Raw genomic sequence first — 21,591 nt, forward strand, 5'->3', positions numbered from 1 at the left:
GCTGTGCTGGCCACAAGACGTTGATCTGAGCGTGGTTCAACCACTGGGCAGATGCATGGGGTGAGATAAAGTACTGAAAGTGCTGGAAAGCTACAGGCTCCTCTTGATCTGAACAGTATTAATAAGTGTTATCACACACACAGATTCAGAATGCTCCGTGTAGGCAGGGAAACTAATAACTGCGTTCCTGGAGTCGCCAGAATCCAATAATCCCTGTCAGAAGAGAGCCCACAGCCAGCTCTGCAGCTCAGCACAGCAGAAAGCAGCAGGCAAGTGCAGATGAACGAGAGCTCTCTGCCCCCTCAGCCAGCTCCAGCACCAGGCAGGGGATTTAGTGCTCTGCTGCCCTGTAGCCTCCAACCAGCATGGTCAGAGAGGGCTGCAGCACCTCCTCTGTGGGGACAGGCTGTGAGAGTTGGAGTTGTTCAGCATGGAGAAGGTTCTGGGAAGGCTTTAGAGCAACCTTCTACTACCTCAGTGGAGAGAGCAGGGGAGGGACTTTTTAGGATGAGGGACAATGGCTTTGAGCTGGAAGAGAGGAGATTGAGACTGGAGAAGAAGTTCTTTAGAGTGAGGGTGGTGAGACACTGGATCTGGTTGTTGAGGGAGGTTGTGGCTGCACCTTACCTGGAGGTATTCAAGGCCAGGTTGGATGAGGCCTTGAGCAACCTTTTCACTTCTTTACTGTAAGGGTCACAGAGCAGTGGAACAAGCTCCCTAGAGAGGTTGTGGGGTCTCCTCCTATGGAGACTTTCAAGGCCTGTCTGGATGTGTTCCTCTGTGATCTGTGTTAGTATTGTCCTGCTCTGGCAGGGGGGGTTGGACTCGATGATCTCCTTGGGTCCCTTCCAACCTCTAACATCCTGTGATCCTGTGAACCTGCTGTAGTGGGAGATGTCCCTGCCCATAGCAGGGGGGTTTAGAACTGGGTGATCTTTAAGGTCCCTTCCAACCCAAACCATTCTGTGAATCTATGAACCTGGAAAACGTGGAGGAGGATCTGTGGTAGGTGCAGCATCCTGGAATCAAAGAGAAGCTAATGGAGAGGCAGCAGTGTGCGAGGAGTTCATGTGTCAGCCTGCACGCACAGAAGAGCAAGCCAGGGAGCCAGCAGCCTGTCTGAAACATGGAATCAAGAGAGAGCTCACTACTACACTGCTACATCTGCCATTTTAATTCTCCAGAGCTGGCTGTGAGCTTTGGGTTTTTTCACTACAACCAAAGCTTAAGTAACCACTATTTTTTTTTTTCTCTTTGCAGCGTCTGAAGAGCCTGAGCTATTTTGGGATTTGTCTGTACTACACTGAAAATGACACCTGTTACACTCAGGCACAAATGAGAGGAATTGCAAGCCCCTGGCTTCTCAGGATCCTACAGGAAAAGAAGATCCTATGAGCTGAGGACCTGGGAGAGTAGCCCAGAAGATCCTGTGAGCAGGGTACCTGGGAGAGCAGCCCAGCAAAAATATAATGAAGAAGATCCTGTGAACTGGGAACCTGGCAGACTAGCCCAGAAGATCCTATGAGCTGGGGACCTGAGAGAGAAGCTCAGCAAAAATACAATGAAGAAGATCCTATGAGCTGAGGATCTGGGACAGCAGCCCCGATCCTATGAGCTGGGCACCTGGGAGAGCAGCCCAGAAGGTCCTACAAGCTGGGCATCTGCAAGAGCAGCCCAGGAGGTCCTATGAGCTGGACCCCTGGGAAAGCAGCTCAGCAAAAATAAAATGAAGAAGTTCCTATGAGCTGGGGACCTGGGAGAGCATCCCAGAAGATCCTACGAGCTGGGCATCTGGAAGAGCAGCCCAGAAGATCCTGTGAGTTTGGGACCTGCAAGAGCAGCCCAGAAGATCTATGAGCTGGGGATGTGGGAGAGCAGCCCAGAAGATCTGTGAGCTGGGGATGTGGGAGAGCAGCCCAGAAGATCTATGAGCTGGGGATGTGGGAGAGCAGCCCAGAAGATCTATGAGCTGGGGATGTGGGAGAGCAGCCCAGAAGATCTTACAAGCTGGGCACCTGGGAGAGCAGCCTGGCTTTTTGGTGTGAGGTGCTGGGGGTGACCCTGCTGAGCTGAACAGTGAGCCAGCAGTAGGGAAAAAAAAAAGTACAAGGCCTACTGTAGCTGATGCAAGGGGAAATCAGACCTCCATGTGACCAGAAGAAGTAGTGCTTGATCAACTAAATGCCACCAGACAAGGTTTCTTATGCAACCAAACCCATGGGACTCCAAGGCTCACACACAGCCTTTGTGGCCAAAGCTGCAACGTTAACTACTTCGGTTAGGGAGGCTGCAGCAGGCAGAGCACAGCGGCTACTCGAATGAGTCACCCCCACGGTGATGCTCGCTGGAGTAGGTTGGTGTTTGCTATCTCTGCTAGTTTCAGTTACCCCCTGAGTCAGCTCAGAAGCTCTCACAAGCAAGGGCAGAGTGGGTTTCCCATGTCCCACGTCACCATGCGCTGTGCAGCGAGCCCGGGGCCGTCTCGCTGGAGCCAGCAGACCCTGCAAAGCTCTGAGCGTGACTGCACCCAGCACTGGAGCAAGAGAAGAGCCTCAGAAATGGGACAGCTCAGGGTGATTTTGGCAGTCTTGTGGCGTATTAAGAAAGTAAAATGGAGCTTTGATTGCTTGCAAGTGACATCTTTTTGTGGTTGCTTTCAGGGTAGCATTTATTGTGTGGGTTACATTAGATTAGAAAAGCAGCAGCTGTGGAACAACTCCACCTTTGGCTGAGTGAGTATTTACTTTCTGGTGGCTCTTGGGCTCCTGAGAAGAGTGGTCTGGGAGTGTGTAACTAAGAAAACATGGCACTGTGGAGAGCTTCAGCACTTGGAGCTGGATAATGAGGCCCCAAGAAAATAAAAGTCACCTTCTCAGGTTGCTGGTTAGGATTTGGCCTTTTCTGTGAGCTGAAGGAAGGAACTAGAGGCTGTGGTAAAAATGTAGGCTGCTTTTCTGGTTTGAGTGGAGTCCATGTGCCTGTTTTGTTACTGGGTAGGGGATGGGGTTTTTTCTCCATATATTGTCTAAAAGCAAGAGGCAAAACTGCCTTGGTGAGACCTGACTGTGAGGAAGCAAAGTCCCAGGCTAGAAGACAAGGCTGGTAAGTGGAAATGATCCCCAGCTGTGGTTGGATCAGGTGAGATCAACCTCACCATGCAAATGGGAGAGGGAGAGTCCTTCCAAAGTGAGGGGTGACCTGATGGCTGAAGCTGAGCCATGGTGCTTACAGTGTTGATGACCTAAAAAGAAGTTTTGATAGTGCCAGACAATGTCATGAGGTCAGGAATGGTTCATGTAGTCTACTTGGACTTCAGCAAGTGCCATGGTCTAGTTGATTGGTTAGGGCTGGGTGATAGGTTGGACTGGATGATCTTGGAGGTCTCTTCCAACCTGGTTGATTCTATGATTCTATGATTAGCAGGGGCAGGGGGAAAGTTCCTCAGGAGAGTGGGAAGGGTTGACAGAATCTCAGAATGCCAGGTCAGAAGTGACCTCAACCTGGTCCAATCTTCCTAGGTGGTGGTGGAGTTGAAATGACCTGGACCTGTCAGGATGAGTCTTGAAACTGTTCAGTGTGGGGGACTTCACTGCTTCCTTGGGAGGTGATTCCAATCTCTAACTGTTCCCACAGGGAAACATTTTATTCTGGGATCCAGTGGGAATCTCCCCAGCAGTAACTTGTCCCTGCCACTTCTTGTCTTTTCCATGGGACTCCTTGTAAAAAGGGAGTCCCCATCCTCCTGGCAGCCACCCTTTTATGTCCTGGCCCATGGCAATAAGGTCTTCCTTAAGCCTTCTCAAGGCTGAACAAACCCAGCTCTCAGCCTTTCCTCTCATAGCAGGTTGAGTGATTGAGCCCCCAGCCCCCATCACTGCCCTGCCTGTTGTCAGTTGAGCTTCCCTCAGCATCATGAGAGGATCAGGGAGCAGTTCATCAGGGAGCAGAGGAGGTGTGGGCTTGCCACTGCTGCTACACCGAGCTGCATCCTCGGTGCTGTGGCATCTCTTGTGCTATTTCCTGCTGTCATGCTACGGTGACCTTTACAGCAGCAACACACTTGAGGCTGACATTGCACATCGCCATGGGTGCCGTGGGTCAGCAAACCACTTCAGTCACCCCCTGAGGCAGGTCCTTGGGCTTTTTAACGAGCAGTGAAAAACCCTGGTGGTACCAACCCGCACTTCGAGCTTCCTGCTGGAGAAGCCTTGGCTTAGGTTTCACTTTAAATGCCACCAGCCACACCTTCCTCTGGCTGCAGGAAGTGGCGATTGTTAAAATCAGGGCATGTTCCTGTTGAGCTAAAAAAGCACAGATCAAATAATCCAGAGGCCTTGACTATGCCAAACAAATTCCTGCCCCAAGACAGAGCAAGTCTGTGCAGCTGTAGATACGTAACCCCTGGACCTCAGTATCACAGAATCATGGAATGGGTTGAGTTGGAAGGGACCTTCGAGATCATCCAGTTCCAAACCCCCCTGCCATGGGCAGGGACACCTCCCACCAGCCTAGGTTGCCCACGGCCTCATCCAGCCTGGCCTTTAACACCAGCCTTTAACACCTCCACGACCTGTTCCCATGTCTCCTCACCCTCCCTGTGAAGAACTTCTTCCTCATCTCCAGTCCCAATCTACTCTGTTCTGGTTTCACATCACTGCCCCTCGTACTACCACCACAAGCCCTTCTAAACAGTCCCTCCCCAGCTCTGCTTTAGCCCCCTCAGTTACTGAAAGCAGACTGGGGTTGGGGGGAGGATTATCATCCTCTTTGTGGGAGGAGGAGGGGGGGGGGGTCAAGAAAACTGGATGGAATTCGCTGGTGTTGAGATCAAACCACAGCAAAGCCAGGGGTGTGGGTTTGTACCCAGGAGCTGTCAGGGATGTGCTGGCATCTGCATGAAACTCTTGCACCCTGCATGCAAACCTTTGCCCACACAGTAACACAGTCACGGAGATGGAAGCCTGCAGGTGCAAACCTGGCCCTGCCGTTGGAAAAAAACGAGAATTTACCCTGCCAAGCATTTAAGCAAATCCCAGCTGGAAGAGCTGAGATCCTTTCCAAAGAGGTGGCACCACATTAACATACCAGGCAGCTTCAAAGCAGACCTTACACCCCGTGGTGAAGCTGGCTTTGAGATATTCAACGTCCCCCACCCAGCACCCCGCTTGCTGCCCTGCAGCATCCCTGGGGCCGGCACAAGTGATGCAAACACAGTGATGGAAACCAGTCTGGTGGCCTCCTTGACCGCTCTCCCTGACGCAGGAGAGGCAGTGGGAGCAGCCAGGCCCCCCTGAGCCGTGCTTGCAAAGCCGAGGAGCTAAGAGAGCGGAGACAAAAGTAATTATTTCGGCTATTAGGTGCTAAGAATAGAGGTGGCGGGGGTGCTGTGCATGGCTGAGGTGCGCTGGCAGCGCAGTCGGAGGGAGCAGGGATTGCAGGGGAGGCACAGAAATAGCCCTCTCCAGCCTCGGAGCTTCGTGAGTCACTCAAACACACGGCAGGTGGGGTTGAGAGGAAAATCCACCCTGCCCCTCCATGGAAAGCAGGACATGGCCCTGGGCTGGTTGCTGGATTTTTCGGGGGGGAGGGGTGGGAAGGGTATTTGGCTGAGTAGCTTTGCCCTAGGCAGAGAATCATCCCCATGCCAAAGCTCTGGACCACGCTGGTGCTTCCTACCCATCGCAGAGCAGAGCTGGGGCAAGGAGAACTCCAAACCTGCTGTCTCGACGCTGCTTAAAGGTACCAATCCTTACCCTCGGCGGGAAGGGGGAGGTGTGTGTGGTGTGGGTCTGACCCTGCTCCTTCCTCCCCGCATCCCGGCCCCAGTCTGGCGTGGGGCATCAATAACCGCAAAAGCCAAACCTTACCCGGGGTGTGTTTGGGGGTGGGGGGGTGCGGTGGAGGAGTCTATTGATCTGGCTCCGACTGTGTTTGATGCTGTTTTCCTAACTACTAATCTGCCTGGAAGTTCCCTCTACAAATAGATTCTAAAAGGTTAAACATCTGAGGAGCAGAGCTTTAAAGACAGGGGCTGTAAACACGCTCAGCTGGCGGCTCGGAGGTGTCTCTCACATCTTCTCCCGACGCTTTCCTCTCCCCCAAACCAAACTCACGTTTGGTATCACTTAGGATAGGTTGGAAGAGCCAATTTTCCTCCCGTGCTCTTTGTGCAGCTTCGGCTACAACACATTCCTGATCTGTGAGTAGGATCCCAAACGCCAGAGTAAAAGGAACAATAACGATAGGAAAAGCTGCACAACTTTTTTTTTCCCCTTTTAAAATATTTTTATTCCACAGCCCCCCCCCCCTTTTTTTCCCTTTAAAAAAAAAAAAAAATCTTTCCCCCCTTTTTTCCCCTTTTTCCCCCTTTTATTCCCCCTTTTCCCCTCCCGTTTTTTCCCCTTTTCCCACCCTTTTTCCCCCTTTCCCCCCTTTTTTTCCTTTTTTATTTTCCCCTTTTTTTCTTTTTTGTTTTAATTTTTTCACCTTTATTCTTTTTCTTCTTTTTCCTTTTTTCCTTTTTTCCCCTTTTTTCTTTTCTCTTTTTCTTCTCTCTTTTTCCTTTTTCCTTCTGTTTTCCTTTTTCTTTTTCCTTTTTCTTTCTGTTTATCTTTTTCTTTTCCCTTTTTTCTTTACCTTTTTTCCTTTTGCTTTTTTCTCTTTTCCCTATTTTCTTTTTCCTATTTATTTTTTCATTTTCATATTTTCTTTTTCCTTTTTATCTTTTTCCTTTTAATTTTCTCCATTTCATTTTTTATTTTTCTTTCTTTTTCCTTTTTTAAATTTTTTTCCCTTTTTCCCCTCCTTTTTTTTTTCTTTTTAATTTTCTCTATTTTTTCTTTTTCTTTCTTTTTCCTTTTTAATTTTTTTCTTTTTATTTTTCCCTTTTCCCCCTTTTTTTCCTTTTTTATTTCTTTTTTTAAAATTTTTTTTCTTTTTACTTTTCCTTTTTTTTTCCTTCCCCCCCCCCCCCCCCCCCCTTTTCCTTTTATATTTTGTTCCTTTTAAAAACCAATTTCTTATAGTGCAACCTTTGTATCACTTTAGAGCTGGATTTCCCGGCTGTTCTATATGAGAGTGGGATCAAAAATAAAAGATTTGGGGGTAAAAAACATAACACTCAAGCAAAAAAGAACCAACACTCCCCCAAAACAACCCTTAACCTCCCCCCCAAAAAAAACCCAAACAAAAAAAACCAAACAAAAAAACCCAAACCCAAACAACAACAAAAAAAAACCCAACCCAACCAAAACCCAACCAAATCAAACCAAACAAGCAAACAAAACAACCCCGAACGCAAAAACCCAAACAAACCAAAACCAAACCAACCAAACACACACACAAAAACCCCCAAAACCCAAAGCAACCAAACACACAAAAAAACCCAAAACCCAAAGCAATAAACTCAAAGCAACAAAGTTTAAGATTTACATGGAAACAAAAAAAGCTCTCCCCAAATCCTGGGTGCAGCAGCGCCAAGAGCCGAGGTGGATGGCAGGAATCAAACCCTCTCAGCTGGAGCAGGGACAGGGCAGCAGACAGCTGCCTATAAATAGATTAATCCTAATTACAGCCACACTTCGGCTTTTTTATCCCCCCCCTCCAACCCTCTCTCTTTTCCCATGGGGACGCAGAGGCTGTGAATGGTGACAGGGGTGGGCTGGGGGTGGGGGGAGTTGGTGACGACTGCAGCAGGGGCAGCAGCAGCAGCAGCAGCGAGGCCGGGGGGCAGCCGCCTGCCGGTATTACATAACGCCGGGAACACGGCGTGCTCCGGCGGCAGCGATGGGAACGCCGGGAGTGACGGCAGCGATCCGCCTCGCTGCGCGCTGCTGCGGCCAGCCCACGGCCGCGGGCTCGACCCTGCTCCAGCCGCCCGCCGACTGCGCTGCCCGCTGCGCCGAAAGCGAAACTGCGCGCAACGAAAGGCAGGGAGGCTGCAGCCAGCTGGGGTTGGGCTCTGCTGCCAGGCAAGCAGCAAGAGAACGAGGGGACACAGCCTCAAGTTGTGCCAGGGCAGGTCTAGGCTGGATGTGAGGAGGAAGTTGTTGGCAGAGAGAGTGATTGGCATTGGAATGGGCTGCCCAGGGAGGTGGTGGAGTGGCTGTGGCTGGAGGTGTTGCAGCCAAGCCTGGCTGGGGCACTTAGTGCCATGGTCTGGTTGGTTGGATAGGGCTTGTGGATAGGTTGGGCTGAATCATAGAGTCAAGCAGGTTGGAAGAGAGCTCCAAGCTCAGCCAGTCCAACCTAGCACCCAGCCCTGCCCAACCAACCAGACCATGGCACTAAGTGCCTCACCCAGTCTTTTCTTGAACACCTCCAGGGACAGTTCCTCCACCACCTCCCTGGGCAGCCCATTCCAATGCCAATCACTCTCTCTGCCAACAACTTCCTCCTAACATCCAGCCTAGACTTTCCCCAGCACAACTTGAGACTGTGTCCCCTTATTCCATTGCTGGTTGCCTGGGAGAAGAGGCCAACCCCCACCTGGCTACAACCTCCCTTGAGGTAGTTGTAGACAGCAATGAGATCCCCCCTGAGCCTCCTCTAGGCTGCACACCCCCAGCTCCCTCAGCATCTCCTCATAGGGTTTGTGTTCCAAGCCCCTCACCAGCTTTGTTGCCCTTCTCTGGACACCTTCCAGCCCCTCAACGTCTCTGTTGAATTGAGGGGCGCAGAACTGGACACAGAATGAGCTTGGAGCTCTCTTCCAACCTGCTTGATTCTATGAAAAAATACCAGGATAAACCCTCCTGGAAAATGGGATCCAGGTAAGGTGGAGTTTGCTGGGGGATTTAACCCTGGAGCATCTTCTGACCAGCTCCCCAAGCTTCCAGAGCTTGATCCTGTGTCAGAGTTTGGTGAGTTTGGGGCTGGAGGTCTGCAAACCTCCAGCATGATCCCCAGATTGTGACCCAGGGTGCTGTGCCTTAGGGATGTGCTGAGTCAAGGTCTGGGATAATCTTGGGCCACCACAATTTGTCCTTGTGGTTTGAGTGAGATGCTGGGGAAGGGCTTGATGGGAAGACCTCAGCTCCTTTTGGCTTCTCCAGAGGAGTCTGGTGACCAAACTTGGTTGTTCTGGAGAAGAGAAGGCTCCAGAGGGACCTTCTGGTAGCTTTTCAGTACTTAAAGAGAGACCTCAGCTCCTTTTGGCTTCTGCAGAGGAGTCTGGTGACCCAGCTTGGTTGTTCTGGAGAAGAAAGTGCTCCAGTGGGACCTTCTGGTGGGTCTTCAGTACTTAAAGAGGCTGATCAGAAAGATGGGACAGACTTTTTGGTTGCACTTGGTAATCTCCAAAGTCTTTTCCAACCTTTTTGATTCTGTGGCTCTCTTTGCCTCTTGTCCCACCCTTGACAGTAGAGTTGTAAATTATATTGGCCAGGGACAAACTGTCTTTGCTTGGACAGCACTGAGCCCACCCCAACCACTCTGAGGGAGTCTGAGCTTCACCAGGTCCCAGCTGAGGCTTCTAGACAGTTCTAAAAATAAGCAATTCTAAGATACTATCTCTTAAATATGCTCATAAAAAAAGCAAAGGGCAAGAAGAGGTTTCTTTCCCAGCTGCTTTCTCCTCAAACTGCATCCAGTTCTGGAGCCCCTAAGATAAAAGGGATGTGGAGATGCTGGAGAGTGTCCAGAGCAGGGCCAGGAGGATGCTCAGAGGCTGCAGCAGCTCTGCTGTGAGCACAGCCTGAAAGAGTTGGGGCTGTGCAGGCTGGAGCAGAGGAGGCTCCTAGGTGACCTTCTTGTGGCCTTCCAGGATCTGAAGGGGGCTACAAAAAAGTTGTGGAGGGACTTTTGAGACTGTGAGGGAGTGGCAGGAGTGGGGGGAATGGAGCAAAGGTGGAGGTGGGGAGAGTGAGGCTGGAGGTGAGGAGGAAGTTGTTGAGCAGGAGAGTGGTGAGAGGCTGGAATGGGTTGCTCAGGGAGGTGGTTGAGGCCCCATGGCTGGAGGTGTTTGAGGCCAGGCTGGCTGAGGCTGTGTGCAGCCTGCTCTAGGGTAGGGTGTCCCTGGGCATGGCAGGGGGGTTGGCACTGGCTGCTCCTTGTGGTCCCTTCCAACCCTGACTGCTTCTATCATTCTAAGTTGTTTTCATTTCAGGGATGTCTTGGTTTGGTTTTTATTTTGGTCTCCTCTGTAGCCTTTCCTAAATCCCAGGTACTCAACAGCTCCAAAGTGAGGAGAGGGATTTGGTGCTTAACAGAGCAATCAACACTTGAGGGCCACTCCTAAGCTCTAAAATCCAGCTTAGAGCATAAAAAATTCAACTCCAAGTAAGATTTCTGATTTCTCTTCCCAGCCTGGAATCATTTTGCCAACAAATCTTGATCTGAAGGTGAACTTCCCCCCTCCCCCACCCCTTTATATTATCATTTGGGGGGGGTTTTCATGGCCAATTTTGCTTAGTCACATTACCACTGCAGGGCTTTATTATCCCCCCCTCCTTTTCCAGAGTGGGAGACCTTTGTTCCCAGTGATTCCTTTGTCTAATCCTTAAAGTAGAAAACAAAACATTAAACATTGCAAAACAAAACAGATGAAAATACTTTCAGCTTTGCTCATGTTCCTGCCAACTATTTTCCTTCTTAAACAAACCACCCAAACCAGCTCCTTCCTTCTCAGCCTCTGCAGGACTTGGATCTCATTGACTCCTTGAAAAAGGGAGGATGCTGAGGGGGGGACTTCTCTGGTGAAGAAGGGATGAAGGACTTGGGGCTTTTTAGCCTGGAGAAGAGAAGGCTGAGGTGGGGATATGATCAATGCTGATCAATACTAAAGGGTGGGTGGCAGGAGGATGGGGCCAGGCTTTTGTCAGTGGTGCCCAGGGACAGGGCAAAGGGTAATGAGCACAAAGTTGCACATAAAAAAGTTGCATTTGAACACGAGGAGGAAATTCTTTAATTTAAAGGTGCTGGAGCCCTGGAGCAGGCTGCCCAGAGAGGTTGTGGAGTCTCCATCTCGGGAGAGATCCCAAACCACCCCCTGGCTGTTGTGATGCTGGACAAGTTGCTGTGGGTGCCCTGCTGGAGCAAGGGGGGTTGGGTTGGATGACTTCCAGAGGTCCTTTCCAACCCTTTTCATGCTAGGATATGCTCCAGCCAGCCCTGAAGAGACAGCAAGGACTGACTTAAAGCCTCTAAACCAGCTGCTGATTGTCTTCCACCCCCCAAAACCCAAAGCTGTAAGAATATTGTGGTGAAGATAGAAACTTTGCAGTCTCTTCTCCCTAGTAACAAGCGGCAGGACGAGAGGAAACGGCCTCAGGTTGCAGCAGGAGTGGTTTAGGTTGGACACTATAAGAGACTTCTTCACTGAAAGGCTTCTCAAAGACTGGAATTGAGGTGAAGGAGAAACAGCAACATCCATCCCAAAGTGATTCCACGGAGCTTCCAAACCCACCGGTGAGTAACAGCTTTGCCTGGGGCAAAAGCTTCTGTTTTGTCCTTTCACTCCAGGCATCCTTTCTCCCTTTCTTTTTCCTTGGCTGGGAAGTTTTCACCGAGTCCCAAAGACCACAAAAGCCAAGGAGCAATGCCCCCAGCAATCCATCGTGTGGAGGTTGTGATGCTATGTGGAGGTTGTGATGCTACCTGGAGGTTGTGATGCTACCTGGAGCAGTTAGCCCTGAATATAAAAGCAGAGAAAACACAAAGCTGTAAAGCAGTCACTTTTGACCCCCCCCCACCCCCATGACCTTGTGTCAAAGCAGAGTTAAGTGAGAGGCCCTTTGCATCCCACCCCATGTCCCATTTGACCCAGGACAGGCATTCCCAATTATCCATCGGGAAGGAATGAGTCTGGCCAGAGCTGCCTGAGATTTGACCTGTGTGGTCTCCCAGCCCTTGGTGAAGTGCAACAGAAGGAGCTGCTGCTGCTGCTGCTGCTGCTTGTAAGGAACAATTAGTACTTAATAAATAGTAGTACCTGGAGTACATTGGTAGTGCTTTGTATTTGTATTATTAATAATATACTGATATTTAGTCAATGATGATGATGATGATGATTCCTCATCACTCTGGGGCAGCAGACCAGCCTGAGGGGAGCTGATATTATTATTATTATTATTATTATTATTATTATTATTATTATTATTATTATTTCCATTATGATTAATTATCATCATCATCATCATTATACTGATATTTATTCAATGATGATGATGATGATGATTCCTCATCACTCTGGGGCAGCAGACCAGCCTGAGGGGAGCTGATATTATTATTATTATTATTACTACTACTATTTCCATTATGATTAATTATCATCATCATCATCATCATCATTATACTGATATTTATTCAATGATGATGATTCCTCATCTTTCTGGAGCAGCAGACTAGCCTGAGGAAAGCTGCTATTATTATTATTACCATTATTATTTATTATTATCATCATTATACTAGTATTTATTCGATGATGATGATGATGATGATGATGATGATGATGATGATGATGATGATGATAACGATGATGATTCCTTGTCACTCTGGGGCAGCAGACCAGCCTGAGGGGAGCTGATATTATTATTATTATTATTATTATTATTATTATTATTATTATTATTATTTCCATTATTATTATTTTTTCCATTATTATTATTTCCATTGTTAATAATTATTATTATCATCATCATTATACTGATATTTATTCAATGATGGTGATGATGATGAAGATGATGATTCCTCATCACGTTGGGGCAGCAGACCAGCCTGAGAGGAGCTGCTATTATTATTAATATTATTATGATTGCTACTATTTCCATTATTATTATTGCTACTATTTCCATTATTATTATTATCATCATTATACTGATATTTATTTGATGATGATGATGATGATGATGATGATGATGATGATGATGATGATGATGATGATGATTCCTCATCACTCTGGGGTAGCAGACCAGCCTGAGAGGAGCTGCTATTATTATTATTATTGTTATTACAGAATCAAGCAGGTTGGAAGAGAGCTCCAGGCTCAGCCAGCCCAACCTAGCACCCAGCCCTGCCCAACCAACCAGACCATGGCACTAAGTGCCCCAGCCAGGCTTGGCTGCAACACCTCCAGCCACAGCCACTCCACCACCTCCCTGGGCAGCCCATTCCAGTGCCAATCACTCTCTCTGCCAACAACTTCCTCCTCACATCCACCCTAGACCTGCCCTGGCACAGCTTGAGGCTGTGTCCCCTTCTTCTGTTGCTGGCTGCCTGGCAGCAGAGCCCAACCCCACCTGGCTACAGCCTCCCTGCAGGTAGTTGTAGACAGCAATGAGCTCTGCCCTGTTGTTGTTGTTATTGTTAATGATTATTGTATCTTGTCAATTATTTCAATACTATTATTTATGACTTATTTAGCAGACTGTTAAACTGATTTAAAATGTACTAATGACAGTAGTTAACATGTAATTAATAATTATCATTTATCTGTTATTGTTTAAAGTTGCTGCTTATTAAATGTTTAGTAAAAGGTTAAATGTATTAAAAATAAATAACATAATAATAATAATGATTATAATAATAATGGCAATAATAATAATAATAATAGCAGCTCCCCTCAGGCTGGTCTGCTGCCTCAGAGTGATGAAGTATCATCACCATCATCATCATCACCATTGAATAAATATCAGTATAATGATGATGATGATAATAATAATAAATGGTAATGGTAGTAGTAATAATATAATAATAATGGCAATAATAATAATAATAATAATAATAATAATAATAATAATAATAATATATAATAATAATATATATAATCAGCTCCCCTCAGGCTGATCTGCTGCCCCAGAGTGATGAGGAATCATCAACATCATCATCATTGAATAAATATCAGTATGATGATGATGATAATAATAAACAATGGTAATAGTAGTAGTAGTAGTAATAATAATAACAATAATAATGGTAATATCAGCTCCCCTCAGGCTGGTCTGCTGCCCCAGAGTGGTGAGAAATCATCATCATCATCGAATAAATATCAGTACAATGATGATGATAATAATAATTAATAATAATGGAAATAATAACAATGGAAACAACAACAACAATAAAAACAATAATAAATAATAAATAATAATAACAATAATAATAATTATTATTATTATTATTATATCAGCTCCCCTCAGGCTGATCTGCTGCCCCAGAGTGATGAGGAATCATCATCATCATTGAATAAATATCAGTATATTGATTATGATAACGATAATAATTAATAATAATTGTAATATTACTAATAATAGCAGCAGCTCCCCTCAGGCTGGTCTGCTGCCCCAGAGTGATGAGAAATCATCATCGAATAAATATCAGTACAATGATGATGATAATAATAATTAATAACAATTGAAATAATAATAATAATAATAATAATAATAATAATAATAATAATAATAATAATAATAATATCATCCGCTCCCCTCAGGCTGATCTGCTGCCCCAGAGTGATGAGAAATCATTATCATCATCATCATCAACTCTGGAGAAGTGAATCATGTCAAAGGCTGAACCCCACCCCCCCTTCCCCAGCGTGCTCCCCCTCACCCCAGCTCAGGATGTGCTTGGCATGGGGAGGCCTCTGCAGCCCAGTTCCTCTCTTCCCAGTGCTTAGACCTGACTGTGGTGGGAGGGCTGCAGGCAGGGATGTGGTTGGGAAGTGTGTGGGATAGGTGCAGAATATGCATGGGATGGGAGTGGGATATGCATGGGATGGGTGCAGGATGTACCAGAATGTGCCTGGGAAGCACATGGGATGTTCATGGGATGCAGGTGGAATGTGCATGGGACTGGTGCAGGACGCAGATGGGATGTGCATGGAATGCTGTTGGGATGGGTATGGGATGTGTATAGGGGAGGTGTGGGATGCAAATCAGATGTGTATGGGATGGGTGCAGGATGTAGATGGGATGGGCATGGGGTGGACACAGCCCTGTCCCCTCTCTCCCCAACCGACCCCCTTCCACCACGGTACCTTCCCAGCGTGCAGCATCCCTGTGGCTCCAGGAGGCAGCGAGTGGCCCGAGGAGGGGGTCCCTGGCGGGGTGGGACGGGCTGAGAGAAGGGAGCTGGTACTCCAGGCTCCCCTGAGGTGCCTTCTCCCATCACATCTTCCTCTTCCTTTCCATCCATCCTGAGATTTCCCGACGCAGGGAAGCAGGCAGAGAAACCTTTTCAAATCCTATTCCAGGATTTTCCTCAAGGAGAGAAAAAAAATAAATATCAAACCCCAACCCAAACAGAAAAAAACAAAACCCAAACCCAAAGCAGCAGCAGGAGAAACCAATTCCCAGAGGGTTGCTTTTAAAGCGCTGCGTGTTCCTGCCGGGTCTGCAGCCACTACGTGTGTCACTGCGCATCTCCCTGGCTACCTTCCAGTCCTCCTCCTCCCCCCTCCCCCCTTCCAGTCATTACTGGGCATTATTCTCACTCATTCCTCGGAAGCAGGGGGATAATCATTCCCCATTTAACGGATGGGGAACTTGGCACAGCACAGCTGAAGTGATTTGCTGACAGGCACGTCAGAAAACTCTGCTACTCCAGCGTTCTCCCAATGATGCCATCCTTGGAAGTGCAGAATTTCCCTGAGTGATTCCGAAGACGGTGCAAAATCCTCCCCCGCTCACACCCCCCCTCTCCCCCCCCATGCTGTGCTTCGGCACTGCAAAGTCTGCATCAGCATCAAGCCTTCATGGCAGGGAGAGTTAAAGCAGTTTGTGTCCTTGGGCTGGGGGGTTCCACGGGGCACAGAATAACAGCTCTGATCCCACAGAGACATACACACCCTCCCGGCAGGGGGAAAAAAGGTTGCTGGATCCAGGCAGCATCTTAGGAGATGCACAGAAGGGGGACACAGGAGCCTGTGAGATGCTCAGCTGCATAGAATCAGAGTCACAGAATGCACTGGCTTGGAAGGGACCCTCGAAGGTCATCTTGTCCAACCACCCTGCAGTCAGCAGGGACACCTCCAACTAGATCAAGCTGCTCAGAGCCCCAGGGAGGTGCTGCAGACACTGCTCCAGCATGCACCACTGCAGCCAAACGCTGCTTCACCCCTCGCAGCCCACACCGAGCCCAGCAAGCTCCATCTGCAGCCCAGTGGAAATTCCCCAGTGGTGCCAGCTCTGTGGCCTCCAGAGCCCAGCAAAGCTCCCTGCATCCAGCCAGGAGCTGGGACGTTGCCATCTGAGTGCAGCATCCCCCGGAGCCTTCTCTGGGGGTGAAGAATCCGAAGTAGGGAGGTTGGTAGGGGTCGAGCTCGGGGTGTAAGTTGCCCCGGGGGCTGCTCGCTGCCCTCCGCCTTGGCTGGCTGCGTCATTGCCCCTTAGCCTGCGCTTTCCCGAGCTCCCCTGCCCTCATTGCGATGGGCCCTGCCTGCCCAGCCTCCTAATCTGCTCTAAGTGGGACTGGCGATGGACGCGGCGATAAATTTAGAAAGAAATCTTTGTGCGGGTCAGAGGAAAAACACAGCAGAAGAGGAACCCGAGCTGAGCGCAGCGGAGCGGCTGGCTTGGGTTTCCCTCTGCTCATGGAAGCTGAATCGAACGCTGGAGGGGGGTGGGGGGGGGGTGGGGGTGAAGGGGGGAGGAAGAGGGATGGGGAAGGCATAGAGGGGGTCCGGTGGTCCTTCCTCTGCTGGAGTTTTCCCGAGGCGAGGTGAAAGCGCTCAGCTTTAGCCGCTTTCAGTGCCAGAAGGAGCAGGTTGTGAAGGGCGCTGAGCTGCCCCAGCTCCGAGCACGCCTTGACATTTCGTCCAGAGAGCCTCTTAAAGAGCAACTTTACCTCCTCCCTCCCCCCTCCCCCCTCCTTCCTCCTCCTCCTCCTCCTCCTCCCCAGGACTTGTTTATGTGCAGGCACTTTGACTTTCCCCTCCTCGCAGGCTGCTTGCTTTGCCTGCCGCACCGCAGCCGCCGCGGTCCCGGGCGAGCGCTGTCCTTAATCTGTTCCGTTGGTTGGGGTTTGTAGAACGACGACCACAAAAGAATGGGTTTAGAGGTGCAAAATCCTCTTTCCCTCTCCGTGAAATCGCAAATCCAGCAGCACTTCTCCTCCTCGGAGCCTCCAAACTTGGGGTTTGGGGGTTTGTTTTTAATCATTTGCTGGTGAATTATATTGGAGCAGAGAAAGAGGGGGGGGAAAGGATTTTCTGAATGGCTTTAATAAGCTATTAAGACCTTGTACTGCTAATTAAACTATTCATTAGATGCCTTATCGTTCCTAAACATGTTAGCGTGTTGCCAAAGCAGCAATAAAGCCCCCGGGGGCAGGAGGATGATAAAAGAAGGGAGATTCACGCATGGAGATTGGGAAACAAATCTCGGCAACAAATAACCTCCCCCCCCCCCCCCAGATAAAAAGGAAAAGGGAAAAAAAAAGAGGAAAAAAAGAATATAAATCAGCAAAAGAAAAAGGTGAGGAAAAAAATCACACACAAAGAAACAAAAAGGGAAACAATCTCAAAAAAAAAAAAGGGGGGGGGGGAAGAAGAAAAAAGGGGAAAAGAAATCAGAAAAGAAAGAGAGAAAAAATTATGCACACAAAAGTAAACAAGCAAAAAAATGGGAGGGGGAAGAATGACCAGAAGAAAAAGAAAAGCAAAAAAGGAAAAGAATAAATCACCCCCCAAAAAGGAATAAATATTTAAAAAAAAAGAGGAAAAAAAGAAAAAGAAAAAGGTACAAAAATATTTTAAAAAAATATTTAAAAAAAAGACAAAAAAGAAAAGAGGAAAAAAAGAAAAATATATAAGAAATTAAGAGAAAAAAAAGAAAAGATGAAAAAATAAGAAAAGAGGAGAAAAAAGGAAAATGGGAAAAAAAAGAAGAGGGAAAAAAAAGAAAAGAGAAAAAAGAAAAGAGAAAAAAATGAAAAGAAAAAAGAATAAAGATTAAAAAATCAAAAGAGAAAAAGAAAAAAAATAAGAGGGAGAAAAAGAAAATAATAAAAAAAGAAAAATGTAAAAAAATAGAGAAAAAAAGAAGAGGAAAAAAAGAAAAATGAAAAAAGAAGAGGAGAAAAAAGAAAATAGAAAAAAAGAGAAAAATGTAAAAAATAGAGAAAAAAAGAAGAGGAAAAAAGAAAAATAAAAAAGAAGAGGAGAAAAAAGAAAAGAGAAAAAAAGGAAAAATATAAAAAATACAAAAAATATATTAAAAGAATAAAAAAAATAAAAAATAAGAGGAAAAAAAGAAAATAAAAAAAAGAAAAATATTTAAAAGGAGAAAAAATAAAAGAGGAAAAAATAAGAAAAGAGGAAAAAGAAAAATAAGAAAGGAAGAGAAACAAAGAAAAGAGGGAAAAAAAGAGAAAAAGAAGAGAAAAAAGGAAAATAAATAAGAAAATATAAAAAGAAAAGAGAAAAAAAAGAAAAAAAGAAAAGAAAAAAAGAATAAAGATTTAAAAAGAAGATAATAAAAAGAGAGAAAAAAAGTTTTAAAAAAAAGCTTATTTATTAAAAAAAAAAAAGGGGGGGAGGGGAAATGACAAGGCCCAGAAGGAGGAGATAAATAAATAACTAATCCAGGGTTGGTGGAGAATGATCTGATTTAATTTCTGGGAAGAAATAAAACCAAAACAAGTATGTGCCTTGAAAAGATCTTTTGGAGGCTCAGGTCCTTGGGACATCATCTCCTGTGTCTGATGCAAGAGAAGAGGAGACCCAACCGGTTTCAGACTCCTTTCCCCTCCAGCTGCAGTGAAAAACTGAAGGGAGTTTCCTTTTGCCCTGACCACTGCCTCCCCGTTAGCAAACTGCCAGAAAGGCTGTTCCAGTCCGTGGGGGTTTTGACTCCCAGGAGAAGCAAATGAATCCTTCTCAGCAGCAAACCTCACTCCACTGCGATTCCCACCTCGGGCTGCACAGCCGCCCCCACCCCACCCCTCTGCTTCCCAGCTCCCCTGGGATGTGCCCTGGCTCCACCAACGCTGCTTCCCTATCGCCCACTCGAAGTGGAGCCCAGGGTGTTCCAGAGCCTCTCACTGCATTCCCTGATGGCAAAGCCTGCCTGGCCTGGCAGCAGATGGTGCAGCAAACATTGGCAGACTCCCACACGAGGTTTCTTTTTTGCAGGATCAGGCACGGAGGAAGCAGATAGGAAATGGATCAATGGGAAGTTCGTTGGAGACATTTCTTTGTGGATGTTCCCCGTTCCTAGAACATGAGCTTCAAAGCCCACCCTACGTGTTGCTCCCTTCATAATTCCACAGTGTTGGCATGTCGACTTCTTGGAGGCATTGCCAGCACCCTGGAGTGCTACAGGGGCTTGTGCTGGAGCTGGATTCTTCTTCAGATGCTGCTTCTGCCTGGGCATCCTTAGTGGAGCATCAGCTGCTCCGTGGAGCGGAGTAGGAAATGCTTTAGCAGAGCACAGCCACCAGATAGCAGCATTGGTATGTGGAATAGACCCCAGATGGCTCTGCTCTGGCTTCCAAGTCCTGCAGAAACCTTGGTCTGGGACCATGACCCTCTCCAGTTCTGTGTGGTGAGTACCCCAGACACTGAGCTCGTCTGCACTGAGCCTGGGCTGCAGAGGTCAACCTTTAGCAGGTGGAATTAAAGAGCAGGAGTGGTTCTGTAGCCTCTGAGCTAAACTGCATTGAGCAAAATAGCACAAGGGTGGGGCAATTTTGCTATGGGACACAGAGTGCAAGGCTCTTGAAGTGGAACTTTAGCTCAGTGCTCGATTCTGTCCTTGCAGAGCAGGGATGTCAGTTGGGCTTGGTGATCCTGAAAGTCATTCCCAACCTGAATGATTCTGTGCTTCTGTCAACTGGAGAAGGGGAGACTTAGGCTGGACAGTAGGAAGAAGTTCTTTACTGTGAAGGTAGCAGAATCCTGGAACAGGTTGCCCAGAGAAGTGGAAGCCTCATCCCTGGAAGTCTTTAACACCAGACTAGTTGAGGCTCTGAGCAACCTGAGCCAGTGGGAGGTGTCCCTGCCTATGGCAGGGAGGTTGGAACTGGATGATCTTGAAGGTCCCTTCCAACCCAAACCCTTCTGTGAGCCTTTGATTCTACAAGTCTATGATACAGACTCCTAGAACCAAGCAGGTTGGAAGAGACCTCCAAGATCATCCAGCCCTAGCCAATCAACCAGACCATGGCACTAAGTGCCCCAGGCAGCTTCCTTTTAAACACCTCCAGACACAGCGACTCCACCACCTCCCTGGGCAGCCCATTCCAATGCCAATCTCTCTCTCTGCCAACAACTTCCTCCTAGCATCCAGCCTATAGGCACCATAGAGGAGCAGGACTTGGCATCATGAACCAGACATGCATCAACCTTGGGCTCACCTTTATGGGCAAGCAAGCTGCTGTGGGAAGCTGAGCTGGACTAAAAAAAGACAAACAAAACCAAAACCAAACTAAACGAAACAAAAAACCCAAACAAAACCCCAAAACCACCACCACCAAAAAAAAAAAACAACAACCCACCCAACCCAAAACTGACCCAAAAGCAGCTGTGAGCCCTCAGGCAGCACTGGCTGGAGGAGGAGGCTGTCGAGCCGCCAGCGACGGGGCCAGCAAGGAAGGAATGCAAGGAGGCTGATAAGGAAGGGCTAACAACAATAACCTTCTCTGCTGGTCCCGGGGGTGTTTACACACAGGCAGGAAAGCTTCCTGAGCTGGAAGCCCAGATTTTTCCGCTGGCTCAGCCCTGTCCCTGCTCGGCCATCGCCACACTTTGGCATTTCCCTTGATCTGGATGGTTTGGAGATAGCTTTTGTTGTGCCAAAAGCACTTGACTGTAACTGAAAAACACACCTGAGGTTAGGATTGGATCTGCTCCTCTTGCTGATGCTGATTAGATGAACAATTGCCAAATTAAGGGAGGCTGTAGCCAGGTGGGGATGGGCTCTGCTGCCAGGCAAGCAGCAACAAAACAAGGGGACACAGGATCAAGTTGTGCCAGGGCAGGTCTAGGCTGGATGTGAGGAGGAAGTTGTTGTCAGAGAGAGTGATTGGCACTGGAATGGGCTGCCCAGGGAGGTGGTGGAGTGGCTGTGGCTGGAGGTGTTGCAGCCAAGCCTGGCTGGGGCACTTAGTGCCATGGTCTGGTTGGTTGGGCAGGGCTGGGTGCTAGGTTGGGCTGGCTGAGCTTGGAGCTCTTTTCCAACCTGCTTGATTCTATGATTATGTGATTCAAATGAAAGGAGAAAAAAAAAACCACCAAGCCAACCCCAGCTCCCTGTCCTACCCTTCAGACAAAAATCCTCCAGCAGAGCTTCCCCTGTGCTCCACAGCTCTTGGGAAAGAAGCACAGCAAGATGCAGGTTGGCAAAGCCCCTCAGGATCACCAGGTGCAACCTAGAACCCTACTCTACAAGATTCACCTTAAACTGTAGCCCTAAGCACTAAGACAACTCCATTTTCCTGCATCTGTTCCCAGGAGGTTCCATCTGACAGGAGGAGAAAATTCTTAGGTGTGAGGATGCTGAAGCCCTGAAGCAGGCTACCAGGAGAGGTTGTGAAGTCTCCTTCTCTGGAGAGATTCCAAACCCACCTGGACACTGTGATCCTGGGCAAGCTGCTGTGGGTATCTCTGCTCTAGCAGGGGGGTTGGACTGGATGGTCTCTAGAGGTCCCTTCCAACCC

The 21,591-nt window shown here is 47.9% G+C and overlaps 1 protein-coding gene and 1 long non-coding RNA gene across 3 annotated transcripts in view; one reads left to right on the forward strand and one right to left on the reverse strand.

Annotated features, from left to right (window-relative positions):
* Positions 1–2,633, forward strand: part of LOC135191496 (membrane cofactor protein-like) — a 38,638-nt gene extending 36,005 nt beyond the window's left edge. For both annotated transcript variants that reach the window (XR_010308830.1, XR_010308831.1), the window contains exon 14: positions 1,261–2,633. The gene's annotated coding sequence lies outside the window, so the exon portion shown is untranslated. The remainder of the gene's footprint in view (positions 1–1,260) is intronic.
* An 8,241-nt stretch (positions 2,634–10,874) lies between these two features.
* On the reverse strand, positions 10,875–15,611 carry LOC135191492 (uncharacterized). The gene is made up of 2 exons (XR_010308829.1): positions 14,972–15,611; positions 10,875–11,629 (listed from the first exon to the last, which is right to left on the reverse strand). It is a non-coding gene; the product is annotated as an uncharacterized LOC135191492 (long non-coding RNA).
* Positions 15,612–21,591: the final 5,980 nt, after the last annotated feature.

Source organism: Pogoniulus pusillus, chromosome 39 (assembly GCF_015220805.1).
Source record: "Pogoniulus pusillus isolate bPogPus1 chromosome 39, bPogPus1.pri, whole genome shotgun sequence".
Taxonomy (NCBI): Eukaryota; Metazoa; Chordata; class Aves; order Piciformes; family Lybiidae; genus Pogoniulus; species Pogoniulus pusillus.